The 14,384-nt window shown below is 48.7% G+C and overlaps 1 pseudogene across 1 annotated transcript; it reads left to right on the top strand.

Annotated features, from left to right (window-relative positions):
* Positions 1 to 264: 264 nt before the first annotated feature.
* On the top strand, positions 265 to 9,095 carry LOC307055532 (putative inactive 1-aminocyclopropane-1-carboxylate synthase-like protein 2; annotated as a pseudogene). Its single transcript has 12 exons — positions 265 to 274; positions 1,015 to 1,569; positions 3,052 to 3,111; positions 3,563 to 3,633; positions 3,693 to 3,724; positions 4,006 to 4,105; positions 5,175 to 5,264; positions 6,019 to 6,064; positions 6,164 to 6,305; positions 7,865 to 8,007; positions 8,326 to 8,479; positions 8,959 to 9,095. The product of its transcript is annotated as a putative inactive 1-aminocyclopropane-1-carboxylate synthase-like protein 2 (transcript).
* The last annotated feature ends 5,289 nt before the right edge of the window (positions 9,096 to 14,384 follow it).

The following is a 14,384-nucleotide window of genomic DNA, read 5'->3' as shown; positions in this document are numbered from 1 at the left end:
ATTTTTTTTTCCTCTTTGAGGCTTTATAAAGGTGTTTCTCAAGTCTTATCCAGCATTTTGACTCTTTTCAGACAGAAGGTTGGTGTGAATTTTTAGGGGTTTGGAAAGTATAGTCCTAGGAACTTCGTTAGAACTGCAAATTCTTAGGCCCCACCCCAGACCTCCTGAAACAAAGTACAGTGATGAGGACTAGCCATTTGTGTCCTCACAAACCTTCTAAGTGATTCTGGTGGACTTAAAGTTCGAGAACCATGTATCTCGACCATGGTTACTGGTGATGGAAGTCCAAGGCAGCTGTCACCATGAGCAGGTTGAAGGCATTTACAGGAAGTAACACAAAGTAGGAGCTTTGAACATCTGGTACAGCCAACTTGGGAAAAATGGCAAAAAGAAGGGCTGACATTCTAGAACAAGATCTGGCAAATGTTTTCTGTAACAGGCCAGATAGTAAATGTATTACTCCTTGTGAGCCATGTGGTCCGTGTCACAACTATTCAACTCTGCCATTGAAGTACAAAAGCAGCTATAGATAATATATAAACAAGCAAACACAACTGTGTTCCAATAAAACTTTATTTACAAAAACAAATGGAAGGCTGGTTTGGCCCTTAGGCAGTAGTTTACTTACCCCTATTCCAGCAGAATGACATATTCAGCGTTTTGGTTTGGTGTTTTTGTTTTTTTGTTTTTAGCAGCAGAATCCCTTTTCTTACTTAGAACTCTACAGAGCAGGAATTGCTCTGGTTGAAGAATCCACAGCCTACCTGTTCAGTTTCCCCTTTTTCTCTAAGTGGGCCCTAAGGCTCTTCCCCAGAACATATGTTAATGGCATTTAAGTACAGTGCTCCAATATCTGGGCTTGGGGCCACTTAGGCATTGCCCTTGAATGAGCAGGTAACTCTTCCTGAATTCACTTGGGCCTACAACCAAGGTGTGGAGGTAGGAGGAACTAGTGACCAGCCTGAGATCAGGCCCAGACCTTTGCTGCAGTGAATGGACTCTCTTTCTCTGCAGGTTCCAGCCAGCCTGCTGAGGCCAATAGGAATACCCAGAGTATGAGTGGCCCATCAGACATGCCCTCCATGCCCTATGGCCAGATGAGGGACCAGGCCCTCAGAAACCGTAGCATCCACACCCAGCTGATGGAGATGGTGCTGTCCTTGAGGCAGACCATGGAGGATAACATCACGCAGCTGATGACCAGGCACCAGCAGCAGGACCTGGCGCTGGAGAAGCAGAGGCACAATCAGGCCATCAGGGACCATACCAGGAGGCCTTCCTGGGTCACTTAATGTTCCAGATGCTCCACTACCTGCAGTCTGGGGCCACAGGTGACCAGAGCTTCCAACCGCCTGACGCTTCCATGGATGTCGATGTCGGAGGTGGGCAGCAGGCCCAATCATCCAGGCAGACTTGCCAGATGTTTTACCAATGGAGTGATTTTGAAGATACATTTATCAGCTATGACTTGTCCAACTGTGGATTGACATCTCTGCCTTATACCACTCTAGCTTCCAGGACTACAACACCTACCAAGGAAACAAATACCACAAGGACAAGAACACCCTGGTGAGGATGGGGGGACATACTCTAGGGCCCCCATCACTAGGATTTACTGAGTCCCGTGCCAAGTACTGTGCACTCTCACTGACTCTTCCAGCCCCATGAAGTAGGCACTATTTTCTTCTATAGGTAAGGGGATGGGCACGAAAGTAAGGTGATGTGGCCAAGAAAGTTGACAAGCTGGGTCTGGTTTCCCCTCCTGTCCCAGCTTTTACCCACTAGGAGTCACTCTGGTCACTGTGGTAAGTGAACCTACCCTCATGGAACTTGGTCTGGTGATGGATATCATCGGCCATTGGGGAAATGAACGTGAATAATGTTTGCAAGAGCACTAAGGGGATGCCTGCTTTGGGTGGCCAGGGAGGATGTTTTAAAGGTTGAATAAGCCAGCCATGTGGTGGGAGTCGGGGTGGGGGTCCTCCAGGCAAGAGGAACAGCATGTGTGAAAGTTTTAAGGTGGGAAGGGCTTGGAGTGATTGCACAAGCAGGCCCATGTGGCTTGAGAAGAGACAGTGAGCGCTGTGACAGAGGTATGGACGGGATCAGGCCATTGTGAGACGTTAGGATGTTATCCTAATGGTGGTGGGAGCAGGAAGAGGCTTCCAGAAAGGGAGGTTCATAGCAGCTCTCCAGCCAGAGGGCGGAGGACCACACGAGCCACACCTTTCCCTCTGTTCCCATCTAAGTGACGTGTGGCTGGTGGCCGTCGGCTTTTCTGGGGGCCAAGTGAGTCAGGTAACCCCACTGGCCTCTGAGGGGTCATACCTCTTCCAGTAACTTGAAGGGCCCTTCCATGGAAGTGGAAATAGCAGAGATGTATATACGCAGGGCCTGTGCTGGCTAAGGATCCAGGCTCTGGGGCCAGTCAGGTGGAATTCTGCCCATCACCGAGGTCACATGCATGGCTAGTAGTTTATTCAACCTTTCTGGGCTTCATGCTCTTTAAGCAGAGATCAGAATAGAACTTTTTACTCAGGAGTTGTGAGAATGAAGGCAATTCACAGGAAGCACTTAGTCTAGTGTCTAGAACATAGGAGCTCAATGAATGATAGCTGGTACATAATATAACTGTTATTATCTATTGGGCTGGCCAAAAAGTTCATTTGGTTTTAAGTAAAAATAAAAGACATTATTCATTTTCACCAAGAACTTTATTGAACAACATATTCATTAACCAAACTTTTTGGCCAACCCAATAAATGGCTTGAAAGAGGGAAACTTGCAAGCTGTGAGATCTTTAGGGTTTGTAGAAATTTATCTAATATTAAAGTTGTCAAACTCTGATAGTTTGGTAGAAACCAGATTCCCAGCTCCCTGAACGCTGGTTCTCAGTTTTGGACGCACATGGGAATTACCTGGGAAGTTTAAGCCTCATGGAGCAGGGAGACCCCCATCTGGGCTTGTCCAGCATACGTACTTGTGACCTGGTTAAAGGCGTCCATGTAGGGCAGGGCAAGAGGACTGACCTTAGATTCCTTCCATCTCCAGAGCTACATCAACCTTGGTACCAGTGAGAACAAGATCTGTATTGATCTGCTGACTGAAAGGGTAAGCCACGTTCCAGCCTGTGCTGGGACCCACCTTCAGGCCCAGGCCCCCTAGAATGTTCTTTGGCATGGTGTAGATACAGGAATAAGACTTAGAAGTTTGGGGAAGGGAGTGGGGAAATAGCTTCTAGAATAGCACATCCAACCTCCTGGTTGGGCTGTGTTGGGAGGTGTTCTCTGGATGGATATATGATGGGTAAGCTGCTAAGGGAGACTACGGATCAAATGTAGGGTTGGGGAAGTTGTCAGACACTTCCCAGTGGATAGCTATTTGTATAATCTTTGACAAGAAGATTGAAGCCTCCGTTCACCAGGGAACATGAAGCATATATGTCCATTTCCCTCTGGGAGGCCCTGTGTTGCAGGACAAACACCCATATGCATCCTAGGAGCAGGCTGAAACTTCTTGGGAATCCCTGGTCTGGCTGGGCTCATGCTCTATTTGTCAACAGTTGACTTGGACTGACATGCTGTACATTGATGAAGACCTACTGCAGTATCCTGATTGGAGAGGGCAACCATTGTAAGTAGCCCCTTACAGAGCTGGGGTCTCCTGGTCCACAGGCACCTGTCCTCATCCAGGGAAGGACTCAAGGTGCCAGATTCTCTGCTGGGTGCCTACCTATTTTGGGGGACAATGACTTCTAGAAAATGCCTAGCCCAGAATATCATAGGAGGCAGGCTGGTATCATAGAGATAGCACCCTGGCTATGGCGGCCCCCAGAGCTCCTTCCTGATCCGCTCTGTGGGCAAAAATATAATAGTTGCTCCTCCGAGAGCCCACTGAGGTCTTGATTAGGTGCTCGATACTCGGTGTCCTGACCTGATCTTTGGCTGAACTTGATGTAGATGCGAAGGACTTGTGTTCACTTGGTTATGTTTGGTTCTTTTTAAGGGAAAAAGGTCAGAGGCCTTGTGCTAATCAACCCTCAGAATCCTCTGGGAGATGTCTACTCCCGAGACTCAGTGATGGAATATCTGGAATTTGCTAAGAAGTATGAGTTCTACCCCCTTGAGACTAGATGAAGTCCATAAGAAGGGTTCCAGTGACTCATAGTCAAGGAGTCAGAACCAGAAATAATATACCCTAAATATTCTTACTGCGTGGTATACTTTGTGAAGTTACGGACAACTAACTGAAATTGAAATGAAGGAAAATGCACCCACCTGCTCACTATTTCAAACTGTGCCATTTCTTTTCTAGCCTTTGTCCATGTGCACATACCTACATAACAGTCATCATATAGTTCTGTTGCTTTTCCACCTCTTGTGACATAAGCACTTTCTTCCCGCATCCATTTCCCAAACTACCTGGCTTGAGGTGCCAAGGAAGACAGCCTCTCAGACCTTGTGGGGTGAAGATGAGTCCCTGTAGAACTTTCATTTCTCATTTCTAAGAGCATGTTAACATCAGTTATCTCTGAAGTCTGGAAATAGCCCTCTTAGGGTAGATAATCTTCTTCTATCTAGAAGAAACACTTATTCAAACTTCATAACGTATCCAGACCAATTAATGGCAGAGCAAGGGAAAAGAGGAAGAATGCTGGGGGAGGTCTACATTCCAGTTCTAGCATCTGCTAGGCTGAGGGAATTAACTTACTGTCTGAGAAACTTAGTTTCTTTCTGTGAAATAGAGGTAACAATACTGCTTCAAAGGGCTGTTGGGAGAATAAAGGAGATGAAGCACATGAGCACTTAGCCTACTTTATAAACATATTTGATTCAGATCTTGGGTGGCAGCTTCTGACTGTACCAGAAGAGACTTCTCTGGGATGCCCAGTCCCTTCCCAGTAGTCTCTGCTTGATGGTTGAAGCGTGAGGTCGAATGTTCTCATGCATGTCTTTTGGGTCCTCTTCCTTCCTAGTACCCCCAAGTCAGGGTGAAAGGTCCTCTCTGGTGAAGGAGAGACCCTCTTCTACCTTGCCACACCTCTTGGAAGGGTTGGATGGGCTGCTGGGGCAGTAGGAGTGTCTGATCTGTGTCTAGAGAGGACCATCAAATGAAGCTAACTAACAATTAGGGAGAACCTGGATATCGTCCTCCCTCTTTCACCCAACCTGCAGGTACAACCTACATGTGATTATAGATGAGATTTACATGCTGTCTGTGTTTGATGAAGCCACCCCATTCCATAGTGTTCTGAGCCTGGAGAGGTGAGTTGGTCTTGGCTGGAATTGGGAATGAGAATCATGAAGTTCCTACTTTGCAGGGTGAGTCCATGGGCCATCAACTGAATTGGCTGCATGTCCGGAACTGAGCTCAGAGCCACTGGGAGTGTGAAAGTGAGCAAAGCATCATCTTTCCTCCCAAGTGTCTTCTCTAAACACCATTTTGTACATGAGATAACTTGAGGGAAAGGTAGCATATGCGTTGTCAAAAGTCAAGTTGAAGCCCTCCAGAAGGTCAGGGTAGGAACTTCTTGAGAATGAGGGCATGGGGAAAGAATAGAAATAGAGCAGAACTTTCTTAAGGGGAGTACTCGGCCCTAGGATAGGATCCAGCAGGCAAAGCAAGAGAAGAGCATGCCTGGGGGAAAGAAGAGCTTCACCAAACGTGGGGCAGTAAGAAATAGGTGACCACAGTTTAGAAATGGGGGGTGGCCCACGTGTGTAGGAGCCAACTGCCAAGAAGGTGGCTTTGGACCAGCTGTAGGAAGACCACGAGCCAGGCTGAGGGCCCTGGACTTCATTCAGTGGGCACTTGAGAGCTGTCCCATCTGGTTCCACGAGGATACCTTTTGTTGACTTCCTGGCTTAACTGGGGCAGCTGTTTCTTGACTTTGGGTCCCATAGGCCCTTCTGTCTAGGAAGGCCCTCCAGGCCACTTTCACCTTCTCTTCATAGACCCCCCAAGTCTTCATCCTTCAAATATTTCTCCATAATCTTGACTGTACTCTCTCCTCTCCAGTCTGCCTGACCCCAACAAGACCCATGTGATCTGAGGCACCAGTAAGGTGAGTCCCAGCTGCCTGTCCTTGGGTAGGGAAGGAAGTCGAGCCAGGAGCAGAAGGCAGACCAGCTGGGTATTTCCTTCCCTACTTCTCTTCCTCTAGGATTTCGGCATCTCTGGCTTCTGCTTTGGCACTCTGTACACCCGCAACAGGGAGGTGGCCTCTGCTGTGAGCTCCTTTGGCTACCTCCACAGCATCTCTGGCATCACCCAGTACAAGCTGTGTCAGCTGCTTCAGGACAGAGGTACTGAGCCCTGTTCAGGGCCAGACCTTGTGGCCACGGGGAACTCCTGGGTCTGCTTGGGCCTCTGACATGCCTTCAATACAGTGAGACCCTGTTCACTGTCTTGGGTTTAACAGTGGCAGGACAGGAAGTTTACAGGAGGGCAGGCTGTAGCTCAGATGATGCAGCCGGGTGTAGACAGAAGATGGGAGGTGCTGGTCTAAAACACTGGACATCTGGTAGCTCGTGCTCTGCTTGGAAAGGGGGATCATCAACTGTACTCTAGGACTTAAAAGGTGGGAACTTCAGAAATGAGTCTTTATGTGAAGGTCAATTTTCCCTCCCCCAAAGCTGGCTTGCTTCAGGCAAAGATTACAAAGGAACACCCTGATTCCTCAAATATGATTTAACTTCATCTTCCAGTGTGGCCAAAGGAGAGCTGCCCTTTGGGCGAGTTGGTGTGGCTACATCTATGGCACCTGAATTCACCTTCCCCTTGGATCTTAAGTGAATGCTGGCTTCAGAGGGAATTTCCCCGCTTTTATGCCATGGCCCAAACTTAGATAAGGGCTCCTTTTTAAAATTCCCTGTAATAGAGCAGATGCCAGGCCCGAGGATTTTTTTTTTTTTTTTGCGGTACGCGGGCCTCTCACTGTTGTGGCCTCTCCCGTTGTGGAGCACAGGCTCCGGACGCGCAGGCTCAGCGGCCATGGCTCACGGGCCCAGCCGCTCCGCAGCATGTGGGATCTTCCTGGACCGGGGCATGAACCCGTGTCCCCTGCATCGGCAGGCGGATTCTCAATCACTGTGCCACCAGGGAAGCCCAGGCCTGAGGATTTAAATTAAAAGTGGGGATATAATGAAACAAACTAATGTAATCAGATAATCTGGTTTAGAAAACAATTTGCTTTCAGCTTTGGGTGGGGAAAGGGGTAGGTAGGAGAAATCCAGCTGGATGCCTCCCTGCATGGTGCCAGGCCCTGTAATAGTTTGGTAGAAACCAGATTCCCAGCTCCTTGAACTCTGGTTCTCAGTCTTGGATGCACATGGGAATTACCTGGGAAGTTTAAATACTGATGTGTAGGCTGTATCTGTGAAGATTTTGATTTAGATGTCTGGGGATATAACCTGGGCCATCAGGCCTTTTAAAAGCTTCCCAAGTGGTTCTAAAGTGCTGCCAATGCTGAGGATAGTTGGGCTAAGATCATCCCCAAGCACGACAACGAGGTTCTTCAACGTCCGTTTGTTAGGGTCTAAGGCAGGAAGTAAGGGAGCTGTGAGTACCTGCTACTTGCCCAGTTGACAACAGAAGCATCAACCCTGTTTAGGGGACACCTCAGCTTCTTGCCTCAGGGGTGTAAACTCAAACAGAACTTTCCTACACAATTATTGAGAAGCCCAGTGTCTCCACCTACCTAGTGGAAATGGGTGTATTGGGTATAAGTCAGCTCAAATATAATACAGTCAGGCTTGGATAGAATCAGCAGGCATGGAGCCCAGGTAGGGAGCATTTTGTCAGGAACCCTCTGGCAGATCTTAGTCCTGAGATGTGTGACAGCCCTCTTCCTCCACCCATCCAGAATGGATTGACAATGTGTACCTGCCCATTTATCGCTTCCGGCTGCAGGAGGCTCACAGGTACATTACTAACAAACTGAAGGCATTGAAAGTCCCTTTTCTCAATCGTGGCTCTGGCCTCTATGTCTGGATCAACTTGAAACAGGTGAGTTCTGGGAATGAAGACAGGTGTTAAAGGGCAGATCTGCTTGATGGTTTTTTTTTTGTTTTGTTTTGTTTTGTTTTGTGGTACGCGGGCCTCTCACTGCTGTGGCCTCTCCCGTTGCGGAGCACAGGCTCCAGATGCACAGGCTCGGCGGCCATGGCTCACGGGCCCAGCCGCTCCGCGGCATGTGGGATCTTCCCAGACCGGGACACGAACCCGTGTCCCCTGCATCGGCAGGCGGACTCTCAACCACTGCGCCACCAGGGAAGCCCTGCCTGATGGGTTTTGAGCTCAGCTTTGTCCCTCTGTCCTCCCCAGTACCTGGACCCTTGCACATTTGAGAAAGAGCTGCTCCTCCATCGCCGCTTCCTTGACAACAAGCTGATTTTGCCCCGTGGCAAGACCTTCATGTGTAAGAAGCCTGGCTGTTTCCGCCTCCTCTTTGCAGCTAGGCCCGTCCTGCTAAGAAGCAGTAAGTGGGGCTGACCTCCCAATCCTGGCATCCTTCAAAGATGCCCCAGCCACTCCTGTATGACGCAATAGCGGAGTCATCCTTTTTTTGCCTTTAGCAGCCTATAGCTCCAGCCCTTCTAGGCCCTCTGTTTCCACTTTCATATCTTTAAGCTCCTTTGTAAACAGGAACTGATAGGCACTTGAGGTATATTATACCTTTTGGGTGTCTGGTCTGTGTCTGCCATTGAGCAGGTCATTGGGACTGTAAGCTCCCAAGAAATGGAGCTCTGCCCATGTGGGACTTGCTGGCTACTAGGTGAGATAGACAGGGAGATGACCTAGAAGTCCCTGTATGCTATACTGTGGAGTTTAGATTCTCCTCTGTAGGTTATGGAAACATGACATTCCTTTTATCTATTGTATCTCAACACATGCAGGTCACTGTTCTACCTGCTAGGAACATAAGTATTTTTCTCTGTCCCCATTTGGACCCTCTAGCCATGCAGCAGTTCCATCAGGTGCTAGTGGAGCAGGGGCAAGATTGAGGAGTGAAGCAACTGGAGGATGCAAAGAAGGAGGAAGTGTTTACCTCCCAGCCAGCGGCTCCAGCCAGTCTCACTCTCAGGAAGTCCTGACATCAGCCTCGGATCTGGAAGGCTGGTGTACTGACCTGGAGATGTGACCAAACAGACAGTGGACTCCTCCAGGCATGAGCTCATTTGACCCCACCATCAGCTCCCCTAAGCTGAGCATCTGTCATTTTTGGAAGCTTTACATCTTTTTAGTCTTGCTAGCCATTGTGTGTGTGCAAAATGTTTTTATGGCGATTCTGGTGGGAAAGCCTAGAGAGGAATAAAGGGAGCTCTCTGGATCCCTATTTAGATGGGTTTACTTTTATATTTGATATCTAATAACTTCCATATTCTTGTAAATTCCAGGCCTGTTTTGTTTCTTATTCACATGCTTCATATCACCTTTTGAGAGCTAGATGATTTTTAAATTTTTGATTACACCTAATTTAAATTTAATTAAAAATTAAATTTAGGACTTCCTTGGTGGGGCAGTGATTAAGAATCCGCCTGCCAATGCAGGGGACACGGGTTCGAGCCCTGGTCCGGGACGATCCCACATGCCGCGGAGCAACTAAGCCCTTGCACCACAACCACTGAGCCTACACTCTAGAGCCCGGGAGCCACAACTACTGAGCCCACGTGCCACAACTACTGAAGCCCGCGTGCCTAGAGCCCATGCCCTTCAACAAGAGAAGCCACCACACTGAGAAGCCCGCGCACCGCAACGAAGACCCAACACAGCCAAAAATAAATAAATAAATAAATTTATTTTAAAAATTAAATTTAGTTTTTAAATTCGAAAGCAGGTTATATGTGAAGAACACTTCTGGGGCAGATCAGAAAGGAAGGGAAACCATGATGCCTAATTGGCAGAGCATTTTCTAGGTGTTGGATGCAACGTCCCATAGGATCCTTTCACAATCATGCCCACCTTATACACTAGTGGCTAAGTGGCAGGATGGGGCTATAACTCCAAATGTTTCTGCTTCCAAATATGAGTTCTTTCCATTCTTGCCTTTCCGAAAGGCTTTTAAAATGAATCTCTGGTGATAAGCCTGAGGTCTTCCATTTTCATCTCTAGTGTTTCCAGCTGTTCAAATCATACCTCCTGTGCATTTCTCTGCAAAGCCTTTGTACATCTGAGCTTTAGTCTGAGCACCAATGCTGTGAAATAGGCAGAGTGGGGACTACCACCATTTTATAGATGATGGAAAAGCTGTTAGCACCCACCAATGGCTTCGGTCAGTCACTTGGGTTTGGGACCATTCTTCCTCTCTTGGGTAGGTTTGTAGCCTGATTCTTCAAGATTTTTTACACCAGAGAAGTTTTTTTAGAAATCGACTTGACTAGCAGACACAGAAAGGGAATTCATTGGATGCATGAGGGAGCTCATTGGACCAGAAGAGAGGGGGAAGATAGGAACCAGAGATGTTCTTGGCATCTCTGCTACGGGAGCTCATAGCCAGTCTCATCAGGGCGCTGTCCTGGGGGGAAGATATGATGCCTTCCACGGAAGCGATAGGCCATTGCTGTCTTCTCTTCCACTCAAGATTCAAATGGTTGACTGGGAAGAATTTAATTTTTTCCTATCCAGGAACACAGAATGTCCCTCCATTTATTTAGGTCTTTAATTTATCTCAGCAAGGTCTTTGTAGCTTTCGGTGTACAGGTCTTAGGCACATCTTGTAAATATATCACTATATTATGCCTTTCATGTTATTTTCAATGTATAGATTATTAATTTCATTTTTAGTTGTTTGTTGCTAGTATATTGAGACAATTGATTTTGTATCTATCAAGAACTTTGAAGGCTCTGAGGTTTTACCTTACTTGCAAAATAACAGGTTTCATGGATGCTGGCGGAAGGCATGAGAATCTTGGGTCAGAGACAAAGGACAACTTATTAACTCACAGCAATAGCAGTAATCAGTATTGGCCTTTGGTTCCCCAAACCCTGATTCCTATAGGGCAAAGTGAAGGGGACCAAGTGATGCCTGTACATGCAATGGGGTGTGTTGCAGGAGAGGATAACCCAAGCTTAAGGAACCTAATTCTTCTGTAATGAGCAGTAAACCTGCCTGAACTTTGGCCCCGAGGGAGAAATTATCTTTATTATACTTAGTAGTAAACAAACCTACCCTTTGCTCTGGAGGCAGACACTATCACTAACATCCATGGTTGGTCACTGTACATATATGTACACATATATACACACGTATGCATGTACATGTATGCACGTACATATATGCATGTACTTACACACATATATATGATCCTATACAGCCCAGAACAAAGGCAGTCAGTGTCTCTGCTTGCAAGACAGGCAGAAACATGAGAGACCTGGGAAGAACCATCTCCTGACAGTATCTTGAGACCTTGCTAAATTCATTTATTAGTCCTAGTTGTTTTGGAGGGGGATTTCATTGAATTTTCAATGTACACAATCATGTTGCCTGCGAATAAAGATGATTTTCCTTCTTTCTTTTCAATATTTATGTCTCTTATTTTTCTGTTCTAATTGCATGGCCTAGAACCTCAAGTATAATATTGAATAAAAGAAGTAAGAGAGGATATTCTGGCCTTGTTCTCAATCTTAGCAGGATTGAGTTCTGTCTCTCATTCTTAAGTACTGGACGTATTTTTCATACTGCCTTTACAGATAGAAGAATTTCCTTCAATTCCTAGTTTGCTGAGAGGTTTACCGTGAATGAGGGTTCAATTTTTGTCAGATTTTTTTTTTTTTTTGCAGTACGCGGGCCTCTCACTGCTGTGGCCTCTCCCGTTGCGGAGCACAGGCTCCGGACGCGCAGGCTCAGCGGCCATGGCTTACTGGCCCAGCTGCTCCGTGGCACGTGGGATCTTCCCGGACCGGGGCACGAACACGTGTCCCCTGTATCAGCAGGCGGACTCCCAATCACTGCGCCACCAGGGAAGCCGAAACACCATATTCTTAATCTTACCATTTTATCCAGTCTGATGATCTTTTAACTGGTCTTTGGTCATTAATTTAATGTAATCATTGATATGGTTGTACTTAAGTCAATTATCTTGCTATTTGTCTTCTATTTGTGCCATATGCTCTTTGTTCATTTTTTCCTTCCCGCACGCCTTTTGAATTAATCAGGCATTATTTAGTATCCCATTTATTCTTAATTATACCTTTTGATTTTTTTTTAAAAAGTGTTTGCTCTAGAGATTACAATATATATCCATTGTCCTCAGTGAGATGTTCACAGTCCTTATCAGGGTTTATTAAGATTCATGACCTGATCCCTGATCATATCTCCAACCTTTCTCCTGAACCCTGCAAGCTCCGGTGGTCGGTATTAGGCTTGTTGCAGTTCATCCATGTTCCACACGGACTCTAACCTGCAAGGCTCTGTCAAAGGCTTTCTTCTGCTTCCAACACCCCCCACTCCAGCTAGCTAACTAGGACTCAAGCATCACTTCCTAAGTGTTTAGGGTGAATGAATGTGTGTGTAAGGCTTCCTGTATGGGGCCAATGCATGTGTGTGTGTGTCAGGGAAGGGGGCAGTGGTGTTAAATCTCCCTGCCGCATGCTTCCAAGGCACCCAGTAACCTTTCTTATTAGTCAGCACATTTGTATGTCTGCCTTCCCAGTCAACCATGCAGGCCCGCTGTTTGTTTTGCCATCACTGTATCCCAGCACTTTGCAGAGATCTTGCACACACAGGCATTCAATAAGACTACTTACCTGAATTAAACAGAGTGATATGACTTAAATGGAGAGAACTGGCTTATTTTACATAACACGGAGGACGAAAAAGTCTTGAGAGCTGCTCAAGGTCACAATGTTAGTGGCAAGGCCAAAGCGAAGACAAGAAGTGGAGTGATCCGAAGACAGCCAATCTGTACTGATGGATCCTGCTTATTGCTTTTCATGGAGAAAAGGAAACTTTTCCTACTCAAAGGCTCGGCGCGGGCCTAGGACCTTGGTGGTCTAACTCATTGCCAAAGTCCCGGAATTTGCAGGGTCCCAGGCAGAGTTCACCAGATGTTCTGTAGAACGAAAAGAGGAGAAATTACAAACCCAGGTCAAAAGCTTTCATAGGGGAAGGATGTGTTCGGGATGCCCTTAACCGGAAAGCCTTTTCCATGGGCCGCAACCAGGCATATATTTGTCCAGTAACCTCGGTGACTGCCTTTAAATGGGGACACTAAGGCCGGGAGGCAGAGGGAGGCGCCCCCGTGTGCCAGGGGCGGGGAGACCGGGGCGGGAAGGCGGCCAGGGCGCTGAGGCCGCAGAGAGCGGAGGTGGCAGCGGGCGGCCCGTTCCTTCCTGGCGGAGCTCTGGCGCTGGGCCCCCCTCCCCTTCCGCGGCTTCCCCTCCCCGCGCCACGGTGCTGCAGCGTGTGCGCTCTCTGCGCGCAGGCCACACCCGGGCGTCCTGCGGCCTCGGGCGCGAGTTGACGAACTGCGTCCGGAACCTTCCGGGAAGTCCGACCCGGCGCGGACGGTCCCGAGTGCAAGTGCCTGGGCCCGGGTGCCCTGCGCACAGCGGCGGAGAGCGAGTCCGGGCGAGGATTAGGACACTGCGCGTCCCTGAGTGCCGGCGCCGGCTCCTCCAGCTCCGCAAGTAGGTGCAATCCACGCTTTGCAGAACAGGGGTCTCCCTTGCCCGGGCTCGAGGCCTCGCTGCAGAAGTCCCGGCCCTTCCGTCTCGAAGCCCTCGGCCAGACTTAAACTTCCTCCTCCCGGAGACCGGGAGCCGGCGCCCGCGAGGTGCTCGCCGTTCTGCAGGGGTCTTGCGCTCTGCCTTCCGCCCTGTCCGCCCTCTCGTGGATCTCCGAGGCCCGGCCGCGCGGGTTTCGGGCTCTGGACTCGCCGCCGCCCCGCTGGACGCCCCGAGCCCACCCTTCGCTCCCGCACGGCGCGCGCAGAGCCGGAGCCCGGCCGGCCCCCACCTCCACCCCGCCTCAGCCCCTCTGCCCTGCCGAGGGCCCAGGCATAGAATTGGGGGGGCCTAGGTGAGGCTGGGGAGAGCCCAGTCAGTTGGGGGAGACCCCAGAAAAGACTTCGTGGAGCAAAATTTAACCGAGGAGCCCCCTGGGTTTCAGGGCCGCTGGTTGGTCCCCCATGATTTGGTGTTTGGGGCTTGTGCATCAGGACCGGGGAAAGCGGCGAGGAGTTATAATAACGTATTTTACTGAAGTTTGGCCATGAGCCAGGATTTGTTCTCAGCCATTTACACTAACTCATATATTTATGCCTTCACTGCTACCCTATGAGGTAGTTACGGCTACACCCACCGTGCCCGCGAGGACACTGGCTGAGAGACTGGAGGAGTTCACATCTGAGCGCAGGATGAGACCAGCCCCTCCCAGAGGCCAC

The sequence above is a fragment of the Hyperoodon ampullatus genome (genome assembly GCF_949752795.1).
Source record: "Hyperoodon ampullatus genome assembly, chromosome: 7".
Lineage (NCBI taxonomy): Eukaryota > Metazoa > Chordata > Mammalia > Artiodactyla > Ziphiidae > Hyperoodon > Hyperoodon ampullatus.
The sequence above is the reverse complement of the archived record's forward strand: the minus strand, read 5'-3'. Positions and strand labels throughout refer to the sequence as shown.